Source organism: Triticum aestivum, chromosome 4B, assembly GCF_018294505.1.
Source record: "Triticum aestivum cultivar Chinese Spring chromosome 4B, IWGSC CS RefSeq v2.1, whole genome shotgun sequence".
NCBI classification, from domain to species: domain Eukaryota; kingdom Viridiplantae; phylum Streptophyta; class Magnoliopsida; order Poales; family Poaceae; genus Triticum; species Triticum aestivum.
In genome coordinates, this window is record NC_057804.1 from 35,319,594 (window position 1) to 35,339,673 (window position 20,080).

General features: G+C 41.8%; 1 long non-coding RNA gene across 2 annotated transcripts; it reads right to left on the reverse strand.

Moving 5' to 3' along the window:
* Window positions 1–6: 6 nt before the first annotated feature.
* Window positions 7–2,180, reverse strand: LOC123094340 (uncharacterized). Of its 2 annotated transcripts, XR_006445804.1 has the most exons (4): window positions 2,080–2,180; window positions 1,936–1,993; window positions 1,187–1,243; window positions 7–1,091 (listed from the first exon to the last, which is right to left on the reverse strand). It is a non-coding gene; the product is annotated as an uncharacterized lncRNA (long non-coding RNA). The 2 variants fall into 2 exon arrangements; XR_006445803.1 differs by having other exon boundaries at window positions 7–1,243; window positions 2,080–2,178.
* Between the last annotated feature and the right edge of the window lie 17,900 nt (window positions 2,181–20,080).

Sequence of the window (20,080 nt, forward strand, 5' to 3'; positions counted from 1 at the left end):
GCCAGTTGCATAGGAAGTCTCTTCGGAGAAGGAAGTTTGTCCCCTTTGCCTTTGGCCCCAAAAGCTTTCTTCAGATAAAGATGCATCCATCCAATAATATAGTGGATAGACATAGGTGTTTGTTCAAAGGAAGGCCCAACAGGATTTGTGCTGATACAACGAAGAGCAAGATATAGGGATGAAAGCGCAGGGGGTGCCAATGATATCTTCCGCCCTAAAGCAATCCAAGACGCCATGACAAGGACGCCAGGGCGAATAAACGGCCCTTCACCAACGACCACAAAGCAGCAAAGCCAAGGCGCGACAAAAGCCGCGACATACATACGACTTTTGCGAAGACTGGCGGATGGCGAAAAATCAGCCCGCTTGTTGTGGAAATAATCACACCAAGCCTGGAAAGTAACAAATTTTTCTTTATGCTTGCTTTCGGCAGAAAGAACCTCCCACACATCCAAAAGATCAAATAAAAAGTTCGGGTACAAGAGTAATGAAGGATTTAGCTTAGTGAGTGACGGGATATATTCTTCGTAGGGTTCGCCAACTATAGGCAGCCCAGCCATAAGCAACATATCAAGCAAAGTGATGATGCGTTCGCCACACGAGAGCATGAAAGTATTGGTTTGGGGACTCCACCTCTCTAGTAAAGAGCGGAGCAAAGAGGGGCTGACAGAATAATCGCAAAGGGAACAATAAATGGCGCCACGAATATAGTCCGTATTTTCTTCGCCCCCTTGCAGATTAAAATAATGATTGTTTAAGACCTCAACACCCCATTGAGTATAACCCTGTGGACGTTTGACATACTGGATTTCATGATACTCCCAGCCCAATTTTTGTGATATTATCCTGGTCCCTAAAGTGAAGTCTAGATCAGCTCTAGGAATGGGTGCCATTGGATGGAAACACAAGGCGTGAAACGAGTGCTCAGAGTGCCATCCACGGAGGGAAGAATCCAAAGTTCCCCGTGGTAATGTTTAATGGACAAGTACCGGGTTAGCCAATTCATGAGTTGCTGGCTCACACAACTGTTGTTTAGCTAATTCGGATAGGGTCAACTGATAAGAGGAAACCGAAGGTTGACCATGCACCATCTACATACACATATATGAAAAATAAAATCACCGGCATGAATTGAAATAAAGAGTATCTGCAAGTTAAACATAAAAAAGGGCTCTGTATGCATTACCTGAATTTTCAGGGTGCTCGTTCGTTCTCGGTTAATTGACGAATAACTGAATTCTTCCTGAAAAAAAAAGCATAAGTAAAAAATACGCATGCTCACGTAGGTTAATTGTGCGACGGTCCAAGTTCATACAGAAACTTGCCAGGACGCCAATGATGAGAAAATTCAACTCTGTTATATAATGGCACATTTAAATCCCCACATTTGTGCGACGGACCAAGTCACGAAGACTTGCCGGATTGCCAAATGAGAGACAACTAAGATAACATCAGTTTCATATAATGTTTAACTCTATAGTTGTGCGTTGGACGGAAAAAATCATAGCTCCTAGCACGCCAACTATGAGAGAGATCCATGCCAAATATATGTTAATATCTAAAAAAAGATTGTTATCACTCTAGGCTACTCAAATTTTTATACAAGTATATTTAGCCTCATGGATGTACGACGGACCAAGTTCGTATAGAAGCTTGCCGGCACGTCAACCATGAAACAAGAATCTACAAATATATGATAACATCTTAAACTAAAAAAAATATATGACTTCAGGCTACTGAAATTGTTGTATAGGTATATTTAGCCTCATGGATGTACGAGGGACCAAGTTCGTATAGAAGCTTGCCGGCACGTCAACCATGAAACAAGAATTCCTATAGATCTAAAGTTTGATGACAGTAATTAAACAAGTTGAACATCATAAGTAGGTGTGGAGGGATATTTATAAGAGATAGAATAATCACAACATCACCGACCTTCAGCCGAAACATACATTTACTGAAGTCAGCGGATCCCGCTGAAGCCCGTCTCCTTCTATACAAAAAAGGAGGAGGGGTCAAAAGGATCGTCACCTAGATTGGAAGGAATTATAAGAAAGCAAGTGCAATAGTTGTGCATACATGATGCCCAGATCCGATCTGATCTAAGGTATACGCAGGAGAAAATGACTAAGCTAGATGACGGCGTGAAGAAAAGAAAGGGAGAGGGCATACGCTCTTGTTGGGTCATACTTATATGACGGCCGTCTGATAACAACTTTCGTCCTTATCCTGTTAAGAAATCCTAACAAACTTTCAAAGCAACACGCACCATATATGTGTCAGACCATTGTACGGCTGATAGTTTGGATAACACTAGTACATGCACATGCCTACAATGCTATGCCAATTGAAAGTACACTTAAAAACACATATATATGTATATATACACATACGCATATTTTCGAGCTCTGAAACCGAATATTAATTAAAAGAAAAATACTCGCATTCAGACCTCGAGGGGCATCTATTGACATGGATTTTGACCAAGATAAAATAAATTTATAAAGTGCATAAAATATAGATGCAAAGCGGGAAAATCCGTTTTATAATGAAAAGAATCAATTTTAAAATATATAATTGACCGCTCAGAATGAGGACTGACAAAATAGGATATGATATATTTATGAATGTCGGTAACGCACATATTAACCGACGATTGGGAAATACGACGAAACTCGTCAAATTTTGTCATCAGAAAAAAATATAAATGACACATGGCTCGCACGCATGCAGCCGCCACTAACGGCGAAAATACAAACATAAAATTGCCATGAGGAACGCTAAGATCGGCAAATGTTGGCTATATGAAAATGTTCGGTTCTGTTCCATCGACAAACTAAAATATTGAAACGATGCAAAAAAAAAATTGCGCTAATGAAATATACGCGCAATATACTTGGTCAAATATTCATCTGATCAAATAATCATCTGATAATCCATATGACGCTAGACCTTGAGTTGCATGCAAAAAGAAAATATTGACGTGCACACCCTGACTCCAGGCCTTAATGAACTATTTAATAGCTAATTGTGCTTAGTCCAAAAAAAAGAAATATGGTCACGTATGCATGGACATGCTTCTCACAAGGCTGCTGTGCATGCATGCGAATAGTGCTACAAGGCCCACACAATGATTTAAAATAATCTAAGCCCACATGAGCTAACGAGAAACAAATTGCCCAAGTACTTCACTTACACACGTACATATGCATGAGCCATCAGCCCACTCACACATACATGTAAATGAGACTAAAACATAGCCTAATTAAGTCCATACGGGGTGATGGGACGTTGCCGGTTAATTAGCAATAAAGAAATAGAGAAAAGGAAAGGAGCAACGCCACGCTTGCACGATCTCACGATCGCACGATCACAGAACGTGGGCGTGCGCATGCAGCCACATCTCTTCGCTGCTCTCCCTGCTATAAATACATGGTCACCAAGCGCACAAAAGGGTTGGACTGCTCATTCTCTCTTGTTCTACTGCTGCTACACATACACTGCTGCAAGAAAAATCCCCCACACACATACGTGAGGAGAGGGAGGCTGGGAGGAGTGGAGCAAGAAGGTGAGATTCATGGTTCTCTCCTAATCCCTTTGCTTCTCTGATTGGTACTCTTCCCTATGCTTGCTCAATCTTTGCTTTTGGTTTGGTCATATTGACATGAGCCAAGTAGCTTCTCCCCATATAATGATTCTTGATTTGGTCACAGTGACACAGATCATGAATTCTTTTCCATGCTACCCAATTTTTGCTCTTGGCTTGGTCATATCGACATGAGTCAAGTAGCTTTTTTGCTTGAGATGATGGTTCTTGATTTGGTCATATTGACGCAGATCTAGAACTTTTCTTCAAGTAGCATGATCCTTGCTTGTTTCCTCCATATGATGGTTCTTGATTTGGTCATATTGACACAGAGCTTGAATTTTTCTCCAAGTGACATGATTCTTTCTCTTGGCTTGGTCATATTGACACATCCCAAGTAGCCTTCATCCTCCACATATTTTTGTTAATTTGCTCTTGGCATGGTCATGTTGACACATGTCAAGTAGCACTCTAACAAGTAATATTCTCTATAAATTTGATAGTTTGTTCTTGCCATGGTCATGTTGACACATGTCAAGAGGTATCCTCGCAAATTTGATAGTTTGTTCTTACCATGGTCATGTTGACACATGTCAAGAAATACAAGTTGCATGAAAATTGCCTCTGGTTTGGTCATATTGACACAAATCAAGGTATTTATTCCCTTATGTAGAGTGAAGACTTTGTTCTCAATGAATCACGGCAGGGTATGACTCGGGGAAAATCAACATAAAAAATGATGAACAAATAAAATGCATATAAAAAATATTGCAAAACAATAGGTTCTCGTCAAAAGACACCATACTTAGTCGCATGTTCTATGATCACATGCGCGCATGATATGCGAAAATGAGTCATGTAACACGAATCAACCTTGTTCAAACCTGGGTGTATAGAAAATAATATCCCAACTTCATGATACATAAACAAATGCCGCCCAAATCGTAAATGGTGTTATATCAACCAGATGTCTACAAAATAGACTAAAGGGGTGCACTATATAAAAAATGCATCGGCCCCAAATAGTGCTAGCCGGCATCATTGACAAAATAACCAGATATGGGCGAATCTAGTGTATGTGCATGCAAAGTAAAATGGACACGTCGTACCTAGCTAATTCTAGGTTAATTGACGTACATCCACCCAACTAAAATAAATTGTATGGTCCCTTCATATGGACATACATTAAGAAAAACTAAAAGATGACCAGAGTCATAATCTGAGTCTGATTGCACTTGAAATATTGTAGTGCACTTGCATATGCCACCAAAACAAATTAAATATTTTTTTATCTGCTCCATATACGTGTATGCTCAAAAGGGTTGCATCTAGCTTGTCTTCGCATAAGATGAAAGTTAGATCATGCATCCCCCATAAGGCTTGCAAATATTAAGGAAACGAAGATGTCATCTACTCATAAAACAAAGAGTACTACAATTGTTAGTACTAAAGTAGTTGCATTGCACAGAGCACGTGCATGACTGTATGTTCCATATGCATGCATCATGACATTTGAAGGCTCATTCAACAGATTGGTTAACCATTAAGATGATTTTCTTATATAAAGTAAAGAAAAAATAAATCAAAGTCTATGTATTGGTTAATCAATTAGGAAAAATAAATGAAGCCATTCAAGCATGCGTACATGTACTGCCAATATCAGTACGAGTCAAAGAAAAGTAGAATATAAATGAAAGTCATCGCATATGATAACATCAACAAAGTCCAAGGCTCCCCAAGCTTGCCGGCATCGACGATCGCGAGGAGGATTTTTCTTGTAGTATGTTGCAATAGGAATGTGATGCAATCCTATGTAATAGATATGTTGGAATTCTTAATCAGGGGTTTTCTCTTCGGAGATGTAATTAACAGATCTTTTATGGAAATGTAAGAGCTCTCGAAATAATGTACCTGCAATGTTTGATCTCCATTTTATTTATGCATTTAAATTATTCACTCTGTATCAATGACGTGGACGCGTGTTCTCACGCCCGCCATTTTTCCCATCATCAGTCAATCCCTTACGGTCCCTTACGAGGGTGAGATCTGATAGAGATGATAAATAATATTTTTGGTATTTTTGATATATAGATGCAAAGTGAAAAGTAAAAGGCAAAGTAAAAACAAAGCAAGTAAATAAAGCGATAGAGATTGATATGATGAGAATAGACCCGGGGGCCATAGGTTTCACTAGTGGCTTCTCTCAAGAGCATAGATATTCTACGGTGGGTGAACAAATTACTGTTGAGCAATTGACAGAATTGAGCATAGTTATGAGCATATCTAGGTAATTATCATGTATATAGGCATCATGTCCGAGACAAGTAGATCGAAACGATTCTGCATCTACTACTATTACTCCACTCATCGACCGCTATCCAGCATGCATCTAGAGTATTAAGTTAAAAATAGAGTAACACCTTAAGCAAGATGACATGATGTAGAGGGATAAATTCATGCAATATGATAAAAACCCCATCTTGTTATACTCGATGGCAACAATACAATATGTGCCTTGCAACCCTTTCTGTCACTGGGTAAGGATACCGCAAGATTGAACCCAAAGCTAAACACTTCTCCCATTGCAAGAACTACCAATCTAGTTGGCCAAACCAAACGGATAATTCAAAGAGACTTGCAAAGATAACTCAATAATACATAAAAGAATTCAGAGAAGATTCAAATATGTTCCATAGATAATGCTGGATCATAAACCCACAATTCATCGTCTCAACAGACACACCGCAAAAAGAAGATTACATCGAATAGTTCTCCACAAGAGAGGGGGAGAACATTGTATTGAGATCCAAAAAAAGAGAAGAAGCCATCTAGCTACTAGCTATGGACCCGAAGGTCTGAAGTAAACTACTCACACTTCATCGGAGGGGCTATGGTGTTGATGTAGAAGCCCTCCGTGGTAGATGCCCCCTCCGGCGGAGCTCCGGAACAGGCCCCAAGATGGGATCTCGTGGATACAGAAAGTTGCGGCGGTGGAATTAGGTTTTTGGCTCTGTCTCTGATCTGTCGGGGGTACGTAGGTATATGTAGGAGGAAGGAGTACGCCGGTGAAGCAACAGGGGGCCCACAAGGTAGGGGGCGCGCCCAGGGGGGTGGGGGCTCCCTCCACCCTCGTGACCGCCTCTGGCACTTCTTGGAGTAGGGTCCAAGTCTCCTGGATCACGTTCGGTGAGAAAATCACGTTCCCGAAGGTTTCATTCCGTTTAGACTCTGTTTGATATTCCGTTTCTTCGAAACACTGAAATAGGCAAAAAACAACAATTCTGGGCTGGGCCTCCGGTTAATAGGTTAGTCCCAAAAATAATATAAAAGTGGAAAATAAAGCCCAATATAGTCCAAAACAGTAGATAAAGTAGCATGGAGCAATCAAAAATTATAGATACGTTGGAGACGTATCAAGGCGCTTTAAAAAAAGGATCTGTAGTGGAGACCCGTACCCTAGGGTGCCCTAGGTAGCTGCTGCACACATCATTGTTTTATCTTTTCTTTATGATCTCGCGCCCTAGAGTGAAATGATGGTTGCTTCATCCGTCCAACTTAATGCGGGAAAGGTGGGGCTTTGTGATTTGACCCCTCATCGCTCATTTTCTACTACTATGGCGCTACGACCAGGGTGCCTCCAATTCCAACCACTGCTCCGAACTGTAATTTGGTGCATCGCACGTGGAACAAGACGGTGAATGAGCCACATGTCAGCCAAAGGGGTCCTGTTAAGTGTGTCGCCATTTGATGTGCGGACTGACCCTGCTTGAGTTGCTACGCCAACACGACAGGAGCAGCCTACCACTTGGTTTTGCTCCTTAGTGAATCCTGACTATATTGATCTAAAAAGATACATACTGAACTACCCTCTCTGTCTCGTTTTTTAGGTGTCTCGGTTTATAGGGCGTGCACGTAGTCCTAGGTCATCCATTTGACTAACTAAATATGAGTTACTATGTCACAAAAAGTATATCATTGGATTCTTAAGCGGATGTAGTTTCTAAACATATACTCCCTCCGTCCGAAAATACTTGTCACCAAAATGGATAAAAAGGGATGTATCTAGAACTAAAATACATCTAGATACACCCCATTTTATTTATTTTGATGACAAGTATTTCCGGACAGAGGGAGTAGTATTTAGAAGTCGAGGGCGATGCTTTTCCTGCGCGGTAGGCAGGGCAGTTCCGCCTAGTCAGTTCGACAGAGACGCAAGAAGATGAGGGAGTAGGCTGCTGCAAACGTAGGGCTGTGTGATTTGACAGCAAGTTACTGCTGGACAGGTGGGGCCCCGTGATTGGACTTGCCATTATCATTTTAACTGCGGCACTACGACCGACGTGAGTCTCCCGATTCCTGACCACCTCCATACAGGTGCCTCTCCCAGTGCTCCACCATGTAGTAGAGGCTGGCTCTTGCATGAGCGCCAACTTCTCCACTTTTGCCTTGCCTCTTTCCTCCACATATGCAAAAATGCCATGTAAAGCGGGCTTATAGCCCACTATTGTAGTACTTACTTGCTCCTACAGGTGCTAAGCTTGCCACATAGGCATAAAGTCTGATGTGGTAAGTTAATTAAGAAGAGAGAGACTTGTTTGGTGACCCAAGGAAGAAATAGTGCTAAGCACGTGTACCTAGGTGAAAAGATAATTTTGAGTCTATAGCTAATTAAATGAAGCAAACTTAGCAACAAAAAACTAATAAGCACCTATCCATTGGGGACTTGATTGCTAAGCCATTTAATGCCCTTAGCACCTCATCTAAGCACCATTTCATTGGAAGAGGTCACTCCTTGGCAAATGCAATAAATACTACTCCCTCTGTCCCATAATATAAGAACGTTTTTGGCACAGTGTCAAAAATGTTCTTATATTATGGGACGGAGGGAGTACGAAGAAAGAGATAGAGAGAAGTAAAAAAATACACTTATAGCCAACCTTATAGCTAACCTTCTTGTAGTATGAGTGAGTAAGTGATGACATGCCAACATCAGATAGCCTAACGCAGCGTGTTAAATCTCCAAGGGCGCGACCGCGCGAGTGATGCGATGGTTGTGGTAGGCGCGACCATGATACGGGACGCTGACAGCCCTTGGATCTGAGTTCAAATGGTCGCATGCTAAGTTGCTGAAAATTTGCAGAATAACCCTCCAGGATAGGATATTCACCCATAGGTCTAGAATCACGCCATGCAACCGTTCGATCTCAGATCCAAGGGCTCTCAGAAGCCCGTATGATTGGAGAATGGAAAGCCACTACCCTGCCGTTCGCACGCTGGCAGTTCGCTCCTACTCGTCCTCGCACGTCCTTTAATATTACGGCGGTTCGCTCCTAGTCGTCCTGTCCTTTCACATTACGGCAGTTTCACTAATCCTAACCCTCCTCCCAAATCCATGGCGTCCCAAATCTCCATGATCGGCGGTGAGTACAAGGTTAGAACCATCACCGGCCATGAGTTCAACGTCATCTACACCCGTTCTTCCGTGACGGTGAAAGGATGCCTTGCTCGCTTCGGATGCATGTTCGAAAACTCAGATGATGAGTGGGTCGCTGGGCTAGATGTTGAGTACACCATAGTCCTGGGACGAGAGAAGGATCTAAAGGAGGAAGAGAGGAAGAAGCCCGCCATGATCCAGGTTTGCGTGCATGACTTATGCTTGGTCTACCACATATGCCATGCCGACGTTGAGTGCCTGGATTTTAAGAACTTCCTCAAGAGCAACCTAGTCAAATTTGTTACTGTAGACTTTACGAACGACAAAAGAGTCCTGGGTCATATAGGCCTCATTGTAGGCAACCCCTTCAACCTCCAGAAGAATCGGCTGCTGCCCTCCAGTGGTCAGCCTTCAATGCTGACCCTGGCAGGAGCCATGGTTCATCCTTCGTATGGTAAACTGGAGAAACCTCATCACATGTTTCATCGTCATGCATGGCAGCGGAATGTACTAGATATAGACCACATCCACTATGCTGCAATGGACGGCTACCTTCATTTCAATATCTACAAGGGTTGGATGAAGAGCAAGAGCCAAGTGTGCGGTTCAAGCAAAGAAGTATCAGCCAAGAGGAAGAGGGACAAGGACGAAGTCAAGGACGTGGACGAGGACTCCGAGTGAAGTGGCAGTGTCGTTGCTCATGGTGGTTCTAATGCAGTGTCTACTGGATTAGTTGCATAGTTTAATTTCAGGTGTGCTTAGTTTAATTTGAGGGGTGTGTTGTGCTGAGCCCCCAGCAGAACTATGTTATGTTTCCCCTCGTTACTTTAACTCTTCAATATGTACATACTAGTATTTCTTTAATAGAATTTAGCACCCCATTTAAGCACGTACTAGCTTTTTTAATAGTACTATATGCATAATTTGGCGATGAGCGCTCTTTATATGTACCACCTTTTTTTAATTTCAAGTTTTGCTCCATGGCACAATCCATTGATACTACTACTATTCTACAAAAGTATACATTTTTTAAAAGGCTAGAGTACTGTTCATCACATATATAGCCAGTTAAATTCTCAACCTAGAACGACGTGCATGCCATGTAAATGATACGGAGGAAGTATAGTAAAAATGAGGTGATTTTACCGATCGATCGGCGGGGAAGCATGGCCTGTCATGCGGTCCCATGTGTCATGATGTACCAAGGCGATGCGTGTGTCCCTCTTGAGGCAGAAGCAATACTACGTGGTTTGAGATGATGGCGAACCAAAGTGTGAAATAATGGTTGCTTCGTCTGTCTGGGAAGGTGCGGCATTGCGATTTGACGTCTCATTGCTCATTACTACTACTAGGATGGTACGATGGGGGTGTGCCCCCCCTGCTGTTCTGCACTGTTATTTGGTGCTTGACACGTCAACCCGGTTGCTATATGTCCCACATGTCGGCGACAGGAAGTACAAAATTCATGAAAGGGAGCGTCGATGGAGGAGTACAAGACACGGCTTGGGTTTTGCTGCTTCGTTTTTCCGTTTGATAAGTCTCAATTCTACTACTAGTAGTAGTACCAGCACATGTTGGATTTCGAGGTGCGTTAGATCACCCGATGCAAGCAGTGTCAAGAGAAAACTCACCAATGCATGTAGAAGTTCATGGAAATTTAGTGGTCATTCATGCATTTGTTCTAATTAATGCCTCGGTAAACATAACTTCTTGAGAAAAACAAGTGTACTAATTACTTGTGCAAACTACGAAATTAATTCGGCCACTCATCGTCTACCTTGGTTGGAGAGATTTTGAATTTGAGCCATAAACTGGGAAGGAGGGAGCGGGCGTAAGGCGTACAATAGTACTACTACTAGTAAGCAAGCTTCACCTCATTCTGCGAGCCACCGCACTCGTGGGTGGGGCAGACGGTGTACTAAGCAAGCTTCTCCTCGTTCTGTAAGTTGACGGGACACATCAAAAGTACTCCAGTGTATAGAGCCTTGCCTCTAAGGTAGGCCCCACATGGTTTGCCTCTTTTTTAACATAATGCATCAAGTCGCAATTTGTTTGTTCACCCGTGGTAGACGATCCTCCCTCCACCAAGTGGACAACCAGTACACGTGTCAAATTACCACGTGGGCTACCTTTTCTCCAGAAATGAGTTCCACCGTGTACCCGCGCGGGTGTGGTTGGGAAAGAGACGGGAGTACGTGCGCCGTGCGTGCACCTCTTCTCTTCGTGCACGTCCCCCACCTACGTGGGTGTGTGTGAGACAGATACAAAGCTAGACATAATGCACCGTCCATCCCCATGTCTCCACCCAGTCCGACCACCAGTCACCACCACGCCCCACTCCTCCTCACCTTATCTCTCATCTTTCTCCCTCCATTTTTATATACAAGGCCACTATCAAAATTACAATTTGCAGATATACAAGGCCACTAACACTAATCGATGCAATATTAATGGTGCTTGCCTCGTAGTATTAGCAAAGGAATACATTAATTATCCCTTGCATGCATGCGGGAGTGTAAGCATTAACTTGATGTGCATGAAAGAGAAGAATACACATTAATTTACACGACAAACAAGGAAACAAGGTGGCTTGCAACATTGGCTTAGAAGACATTAATTTTTTCCTTGGTACCTATAATATGGGTTTGTGGCTTTGTATACAAAAATGGAGTCCGATAAAATTCTAGAGATACCATTTATCCGATAAAATTCTCGAGATATCATTAGTTTTTACAAACTGGGATTACTCCTGCATGGGTCAATCACAACAGGTGTTTTGTAAAAAAATGCATCTTGATGTTCCGTGCAATGCATGGGCATCTTGCTAGTCCATGAAAACAACACATGGCAAAATTCCACGGCAAACAAGGGATTTGAATCTGTTGGGAGGGGTTGTTTGGATCTTGCCCGGGGTAGCCAAAATATTGGCGACCCTTTCGTCCACCGGTGCCTTTGCCACCGATGAACGAGGAATGGCTCGGGTGCTCATGCATCATCTAGCGCGCACGTTGGAGACGAGCTTGCACGAGCTGTGTTTTTTTGTCCCACCACGTCGCCCGAGCCGCCCGCAGACCGACCGGTGATAACCCACAAGTATAGGGGATCGCAACAGTTTTCGATAAGTAAGAGTGTCGAACCCAACGAGGAGCTAAAGGTAGAATAAATATTCCCTCAAGTTCTATCGACCACCGATACAACTCTACGCATGCTTGATGTTTACTTTACCTAGAACAAGTATGAAACTAGAAGTACTTTGTAGGTGTTTTTGGATAGGTTAGCAAGGTAATAAAGAGCATGAGAATAAAAACTAGGGGCTGCTTAGATAAAAACACAACTAAAGTAAATATAGCGAGTGTGGAAAAGTGGTGGTAGGAGTTGTGAAATTGTCCCTAAGCAATTGACTATGTTACTAGACCGGTAATCACTATCGCAATTCTATTTGAGGGAGAGGCATAAGCTAACATACTTTCTCTACTTGGATCATATGCACTTATGATTGGAACTCTAGCAAGCATCCGCAACTACTAAAGATTCATTAAGGTAAAACCCAACCATAGCATTAAAGTATCAAGTCCCCTTTATCCCATACGCAAGCAACCTACTTACTCGGGTCTGTGCTTCTGTCACTCACGCCACCCACCATAAGCAAATCATAAACATATTGCAAACTCTACAAAGGGAATCCCTCACGCTTGCGCGACACAGAGGGCACAATAGGACAGCACCAACAAAATATGCAACTCAAACCAATCATAGCAATTCATCAATCACCGATAGGACAATAGAAATCTACTCAGACATCATAGGATGGCAACACATCATTGGATAATAATATGAAGCATAAAGCACCATGTTCAAGTAGAGGGTACAACGGGTTGCGGGAGAGTGGACCGCTGTAGATAGAAGGGGGAAGGTGATGGAGATGTTGGTGAAGATGGCGGAGGTGTTTGTGAAGATCGCGGTGATGATGATGGCCCCCGGTGGCGTTCCGGCGCCACCGGAAGCAAGGGGGAGAGAGCCCCCTTCTTCTTCTTCTTCTTCTTCCTTGACCTTCTCCCTAGATGGGAGAAGGGTTTCCCCTCTGGTCCTTGGCTCCCATGGCTTGGGAGGGGCGAGAGCCCCTCCGAGATTGGATCTATCTCTCTGTTTCTGCGTTCTCTGCGTTGGCAGATTCTACCCTTTCACCGTTTCCTTTATATTCAGAGACCCGTAGCTCCGATTGGGTGAATCTTTTGCCCGGATCTTTCTCATAAAATTAGATTTCTTGTGCCAGAAGGACAGCGTCAACCGCCTTACGGTGGGCTCACGAGGGTCAGGGGCGCGCCTGGGGGGTAGGCCCCCCTACCTCGTGCCCACCTCGGATACCGTTTCGCGTTGATTTTACTTCCAGAAAATCATAAATATTCCAAAAAAATATCCGTCCGTTTTTTTCCGTTTGGACTCCGTTTGATATTGGGTTTCTGCGAAACAAAAAACATGCAACAAACAGGAACTGGCACTGGGCACTGGATCAATATGTTAGTCCCAAAAATAATATAAAAAGTTGCCAAAAAGTATATGAAAGTGAATTATATTGGCATGGAACATTCAAAAATTATAGATACGACGGAGACGTATCAGCATCCCCAAGCTTAATTCCTGCTCGTCCTTGAGTAGGTAAATGGTAAAAAAGAATAATTTTTGATGTGGAATGCTACCTAGCATAATCTTGATCATATGTCTAATCATGGCATGAATATTAAGACACGAGTGATTCAAAGCAATAGTCTATCATTTGACATAAAAACAATAATACTTCGAGCGTACCAATAAAGCAATCATGTCTTTTCAAAACAACAAGGACAAAGCAAGCTTATCCCTACAAAATCATATAGTTTGGCCATGCTTTATTTTCGTCACACAAAATGCTCCCATCATGCACAACCCCGATGACGAGCCGAGCACTTGGTTCATACTTTTTAACGCGCTTCAGCTATTTCAACCCTCACGCAATACATGAGCGCAAGCCATGGACATAGCACTATAGGTGGAATAGAATATAAGGATGGAGGTTATGTGGAGAAGACAAAAAGGGAGAAAGTCTCACATCGACGCGGCTAATCAACGGCCTATGGAGATGCCCATCAATTGATGTCAATGCGAGGAGTAGGGATTGCCATGCAACAGATGCACTAAGAGCTATAAGTGTATGAAATCTCAACAAAAGAAACTAAGTGGGTGTGCATCCAACTTGCTTGCTCATGAAGACCTAGGGCATTTGAGGAAGCCCATCGTTGGAATATACAAGCCAAGTTCTATAATGAAAATTCCCACTAGTATATATGAAAGTGACAACATAGGAGACAATCTATATGAAGAACATGGTGCTACTTTGAAGCACAAGTGTGGAAAAAGAGATAGTAACATTGCCCCTTTTCTTTTTTTTTGGTGGGCTTCTTTGGCCCCCTTTTTTATTTAGGCTTCTTTGGCCTTTCCCTTTTTTTGGGGGGCAATGTTCTATAATGATGATCATCACACTTTTATTTACTTACAACTCGATATTACAACTCGATACTGGAACAAAGATATAACTCTATATGATTGCTTTCGGTGGTGTACCGGGATGTGCAATGATCTAGCGTAGCAATGACATCAAAAAACGGACAAACCATGAAAACATCATGCTAGCTATCTTACGATCATGCAATGCAATATGACAATAGATGCTCAAGTCATGTATATGATGATGATGAAAGTTGCATGGCAATATATCTCGGAATGGCTATGGAAATGCCATAATAGGTAGGTATGGTGGCTGTTTTGAGGAAGATATAATGAGGCTTATGTGTGATAGAGCGTATCGTATCACGGGGTTTGGATGCACCGGCGAACTTTGCACCGACTCTCAAGGTGAGAAAGGGTAATGGACGGTACCGAAGAGGCTAGCAATGATGGAAGGGTGAGAGTGCGTATAATCCATGGACTCACATTAGTCATAAAGAACTCATATACTTATTGCAAAAGTATACTTAGCCCTCGAAGCAAAGTACTACTATGCATGCCCCTAGGGGGATAGATTGGTAGGAAAAGACCATCGCTCGTCCCCGACTGCCACTCATAAGGAAGACAATCAAAGAAACACCCCATGCTTCAAATTTGTCACACAACGCTTACCATACGTGCATGCTACGGGACTTGCAAACCTCAACACAAGTGTCTCTACAATCCACAACCACCCACTAGCATAACTCTAATATCACCATCTTTATATCGCAAAACTATTGCAAGGAATCATACATATCATATTCAACGATCTACAAGTTTATGTAGGATTTTATGACTAACCATGTGATGACCAATTCATATCATCTCTCTAAATAGATATAAGTGAAGCAAGAGAGTTTAATTCTTTCTACAAAAGATATGCCCACGCTCTAACAAATATAAGTGAAGCAAAAGAGCATTCTATAAATGGCGGTTGTCTATATGAAGAGAAACAGGCAATCCAAACTTCAAATAATATAAGTGAAGTACATGAAGCATTCTATAAAGCCACACTCAAAATATAAGTGAAGTGCAATGAGCATTCTATAAATCAACTAAGGACTATCTCATACCAGCATGGTGCGTAAACTAAAAATGAAAACTAAATGCAAAAGACGCTCCAAGACTTGCACATAATGCATGAACGAAACGAATCCGAAAACATACTGATATTTGTTGAAGAAAGAGGGGATGCCTCCCCAGCATCCCCAAGCTTAGACGCTTGAGTCTCCTTGAATATTTACTTGGGGTGCCTCGGGCATCCCCAAGCTTGAGCTCTTGCCTCTCTTCCTTCTTCTCATATCGAAACATCCTCGATTAGACACTACGTCCACACAAAACTTCAATAGAAAACTCGGTAAGCTCCGTTAGTATAATAGAGCAAATCACCACTCTAAGTACTGTTGCAAACCAATTCATATTTTGTTTTTGCATTGTGTCTACTGTAATATAACTTTTCCATGGCTTAATCCACTGATATAAATTGATAGATTCATCAAAACAAGCAAACTATGCATCAAAAACAGAATCTGTCAAAAACAGAACAGTCTGTAGTAATATGAACATCCACCATAATTATGTTACCCCAAAAATTCTACCAAAATTAGGAAAACTAAACAAGTTGTATAGCAAGACAGTGCAAAAGGAATCAGAACCAATTGACGTTCCAGTTAAAAATGTAAAATCGTGCACTACAGCCAAAGTTTTTGTCCTGCACCGTCCAAACCAACAAGCATTGTAAACATCCTAAAGGCAAACCTTGGCACATTATTTTTATAATACAATGGAATTATACAAGGGGATAATTATTTTTTATGAAAAGTTTCTGTAATCAAGATTCACAAAGTTTCCGTGAGCATGAACAAAGTTCAAGGAGCTCTCCCACTTCAACAATGCTTGTCTCTCTCACTTTCACTTTCCTTTTTGAAAAGTTTTTAGGTTCCCCTCTTTATTTTTTTTGTTTTTAAACTATATGAAAGAACTCAACAGAAATAAATGACTCTCTAAAACTTCCGGGTTGTCTCCCTGGCAGCGCTTTCTTTAAAGCCATTAAGCTAGGCATTTAGTACTCAAGTAATGAACCCACCCGGATCCCAAGGTATATCAAAGCCAATTTTAATTAGCAATGATTTGTAATTTAGTAGTGAGCACAAAGTAACATAAATCATGTAATGACGAAGTCTAACTCTCTTCCTATGCATCGGCATGTCATAAAAGAACAATTCATGCACACATAGTAAAGGCCAATGCATAGTACAAATAGTTTCTTGCAATTCTATCGTATTGGAAACATAAAGAGGCGGAGATAGAGTTCCTCTCTCATAATAATTGCAAGTAGGAGCAGAAAGCACATGCATATTATATTCATCAAAATCATCATTTGTAGTAGTAAAAGGCAACCCATCAATATAATCCTTAATAACTGCAAGCTTCTCCGATATAGTGTAGTCGTGAGAATTCAAAAAGATAATAGGACTATCATGCGTGGGTGCAATAGCAACAATTTCATTCATAACATAAGGAACTATAGCAAGTTCATCTCCATAAGCATAATTCATATTGGCATCTTGGCCACAAGCATAACAAGTATCATCAAAAAGGGATATTTCAAGAGAATCAATGGGATCATAGCAATCATCATAGCAATCATCCTTCGGTAAGCACGAAGGAGAATTAAACAATGTATGAGTTGGAGGGTTACTCTCATTAGAAGGTGGGCACGGGTGATCAATACGCTCTTCCTCCTTTTGTTCTTCGCTTTCCTCATCATCTTTTTCATCCAATGAGCTCACAGTTTCATCAATTTCTTCGTCCATAGCTTCCTGCAAAATATTAGTCTCTTCTTGGACAGCGGAGACTTTCTCAATAAGTGCATTAATTTCATAATTGTATTTATAATTCTCATAGCAATATTTGAGGATAGCTAAATTTTCAGATCTATGAACATCATCATCAAAATCCTCAAACTCTTTACACATAGCTTCAATTTCATAAGCACCCATAAAAGCAACAAATTCTTATATTTGTTCCACATCATAGTAATCATATATACCATTAGCATAAGAAGCTAAGGTTTCATTATCATTAAATTTGCATGAAAAGGGAAGGTGCGGAGAATTCATCCTAGAGCAACAAGTATAATCATATTCCACGCATAGTTTCCAAGCATACCACTTCAATAAATGAATTTGATCCCATAATAGTTTCCCTTTTTGTGTTAAGCGATAATCCCTAAAGTATTCACGTTGATCCAATGTTACTCCCATTATAAAGTTGAATGGGGTTTTCTCAGGATTATCAAAGTAGTATATAATATCTCTCGCATAATGAGAATCAAGGGTTTTAGGAGTTACCCCATCCTCATGAGTAGCAAGTACAACAAATTTTTTGGTATTTTGCATTCCATATCCATAACTAAAGATAGAGAACAACTTAGAACAGCAAATAAAAATTACTTAGTGATAAAGCAAACAAGCACACACGAGAATATTCACCCCACGCTATGACTCCCTGGCAACGGCGCCAGAAAAAGGTCTTGATAACCCACAAGTATAGGGGGTCGCAATAGTTTTCGATAAGTAAGAATGTCGAACCCAACGAGGAGCTAAAGGTAGAATAAATATTCCCTCAAGTTCTATCGACCACCGATACAACTCTACGCACGCTTGATGTTTACTTTACCTAGAACAAGTATGAAACTAGAAGTACTTTGTAGGTGTTTTTGGATAGGTTAGCAAGGTAATAAAGAGCACGAGAATAAAAACTAGGGGATGCTTAGATAAAAACACAACTAAAGTAAATATAGCGAGTGTGGAAAAGTGGTGGTAGGAGTTGTGAAATTGTCCCTAAGCAATTGACTATGTTACTAGACCGGCAATCACTATCGCAATTCTATTTGAGGGAGAGGCATAAGCTAACATACTTTCTCTACTTGGATCATATGCACTTATGATTGGAACTCTAGCAAGCATCCGCAACTACTAAAGATTCATTAAGGTAAAACCCAACCATAGCATTAAAGTATCAAGTCCCCTTTATCCCATACACAAACAACCTACTTACTCGGGTCTGTGCTTCTGTCACTCACGCCACCCACCATAAGCGAATCATAAACATATTGCATACCCTACAGCGGGAACCCCTCACGCTTGCGCGACACGGAGGGCACAATAGGACAGCACCAACAAAATATGCAACTCAAACCAATCATAGCAATTCATCAATCACCGATAGGACAATAGAAATCTACTCAGACATCATAGGATGGCAACACATCATTGGATAATAATATGAAGCATAAAGCACCATGTTCAAGTAGAGGGTACAACAGGTTGCGGGAGAGTGGACCACTGTAGATAGAAGGGGGAAGGTGATGGAGATGTTGGTGAAGATGGCGGAGGTGTTGGTGAAGATCGCGATGATGATGATGGCCCCCGGCGGCGTTCCGGCGCCACCGGAAGCAAGAGGGAGAGAGCCCCCCTTCTTCTTCTTCTTCCTTGACCTTCTCCCTAGATGGCAGAAGGGTTTACCCTCTGGTCCTTGGCTCCCATGGCTTGGGAGGGGCGAGAGCCCCTCCGAGATTGGATCTATCTCTCTGTTTCTGCGTTCTCTGCGTTGGCAGATTCTACCCCTTCACTGTTTCCTTTATATCCGGAGATCCGTAACTCCGATTGGGGTGAATCCTTCGCCCAGATCTTTCTCATAAAATTAGATTTCTTGTGCCAGAAGGAGAGCGTCAACTGCCTTACGGTGGGCTCACGAGGATTAGGGGCGCGCCTGGGGGGGGGGGGGTAGGGCGCGCCCCCTACCTCGTGCCCACCTCGGATACCATTTCGCGTTGATTTTACTTCCATAAAATCATAAATATTCCAAAAAAAATCTCCATCCATTTTTTTTCCGTTTGGACTCCGTTTGATATTGGGTTTCTGCAAAACAAAAAATATGCAACAGACAGGAACTGGCATTGGGCACTGGATCAATATGTTAGTCCCAAAAATAATATAAAAAGTTGCCAAAAAGTATATGAAAGTGAATTATATTGGCATGGAACATTCAAAAATTATAGATACGACGGAGACGTATCAACCGGCGACCCGCAAACTACGCCATCCAACCGTAGCCGCACACATTATGACAACAACTCAACCAACTGGATGAAATTCACGCAAACACGATGATATTTCATATAAACAACGACGGAAATCATATAAAATACCGGATTTTCATACAAACATGACGAATTTCATTACATTCAAATGAACTACGCGGTGCTTGTTCTGGACGGCACAGGTATATAATACCTGGCCTAAATGGTCGCCCGCCGATCGATTTGTATTCCTCAATTCATAACTACGAAAGTAAGAGGTCGGAAATCTTTTTATCCAAAGGTCCCTAAAGGACATTCCTTTTTTGCTCCTAGGATTGAAGAAGAGATTATACGAAAGACTATCAAGACTTCCTAATTATCTGACACTACCTACACTAAAGTAAGGTCTACTGACTCTGTCTGGAATTAGATTGGATAGGCTGATGGGAAA